The 1546-nt window shown below is 40.0% G+C and overlaps 1 protein-coding gene across 1 annotated transcript in view; it reads right to left on the reverse strand.

The window, feature by feature from the left end:
* PPM1E (protein phosphatase, Mg2+/Mn2+ dependent, 1E) overlaps nt 1-1546 on the reverse strand; it is a 213874-nt gene that overhangs the window by 140823 nt on the left and 71505 nt on the right. The gene's annotated exons all lie outside the window — the stretch shown is intronic.

The raw sequence follows: 1546 nt of genomic DNA on the forward strand, positions 1-1546 counted from the left end.
AAAAAAAAAAAAAAAGAGATAAAGAGGAAAAGGTGAGAATGTTTAGCACATATAATTAGAGTTCCAGAAGAAAAAAACAAGGAGAATAGTCAACAGGCAATATTTGAAGAAGTAATGCTAAGAATTGTTCAGACTTGATAAAAATCACAGATTCTCAGATTAAGGGAGCCCAACAAATCCCAAGCAGGACAAATGAAATGAAAACCACCTATATAGATTGTCATGAAACTGGATAACATCAAAGGCAAAGAAAATATTTTAGAAGCTATGAGAAAGAAAAGACAGATATCTGAATGAATTTCTAAAGTATGTAATTTAGGAAGAAGGAAACTTGAAAGAAAGGTCTGAGATGTTGGAATCCTAACAAACCAAATTATAAACATGAATAAGTCTAAACAAACATTTGGTTGTATAAAACAATACCCATAGGCTCAGTAGCTCAAGCCTGTAATCTTGGTACTTTGGGAGGTCAAGGAAAGAGGATCGCCTCATGAGGCCAGGAGTTCAAGACCAGCCTGGCCAATATAACTAGATGTCATCTCTACAAAAACATTTTTTAAAAATTTAGCTGGGCCAGGCACGGTGCCTCAGCCTGTAATCCTAGCACTCTGGGAGGCTGAGGTGCGAGGATCTCTTGAGCTCAGGAGTTCAAGACCAGCCTGAGCAAGAGCAAGAGCTCTACTAAAAACAGAAAAATTAGCTGGGCATCAGTGTGGGCACCTGTAGTCCCAGCTACTTGGGAGACTGAGGTAGGATCATCACTTGAGCCCAGGAGTTTGAGGTTGTAGTAAGCTATGATGATACCACTGGACTCTACCTTGGGTGACAGAGCGAGATCTTGTCCCAAAAAATAAATAAAACAAAACAATAATAAAACAATGTCTAATCTGCAGAATTAAATAAAAAGTCAAATTTAAATAATAGACAACAATCACCTTTAAGGAAGATTATCAGAGTTTAAGCATTTGGAAGTTCTTGTAGTATAAGGAAGTTGGGTGAATATTATTAATTTTGGATTTTAGATTAAATATGTTAATATTCTTAGAATAATCAATAAATAAGTATAATTTGCAAAACTTCCAAAGAAGGGCAAGAAAAAGAAAATAGGCTGGGTGCAGTGGCTCATGCTTATAATCCCAGCACTTTGGGAAGCCAAGGCAGGAGGATCTCTTCAGACCAGGGGTTTGAGACCAGCCAGGGCAACACAGCCAGACCCTGAATCTACAAAGAAATTTTTTAAAAAATTAGCCACGCACAGTGGTGCATGCCTGTAGTCCTAGCTGTTTGGGAGGCTGAGGCAAGAGGATTACTTGAGCCAAGGAGTTCAAGGTTGCAGTGAGCTGTGACTGCACCACTGTACTCCAGCCTGGGCAACAGAGTAACACCTCATCTCAAAAAACCCCAAAAAAGGCTGGGCGCGGTGGCTCACGCCTGTAATCCTAGCACTCTGGGAGGCCGAGGCAGGTGGATTGTTTGAGCTCAGGAGTTCAAAACCAGCCTGAGCAAGAGCGAGACCCCGTCTCTACTAAAAATAGAAAGAAATTAA

The sequence above is a fragment of the Propithecus coquereli genome, unplaced genomic scaffold, assembly GCF_000956105.1.
Source record: "Propithecus coquereli isolate 6110/MARCELLA unplaced genomic scaffold, Pcoq_1.0 Scaffold285, whole genome shotgun sequence".
Taxonomy (NCBI): Eukaryota; Metazoa; Chordata; class Mammalia; order Primates; family Indriidae; genus Propithecus; species Propithecus coquereli.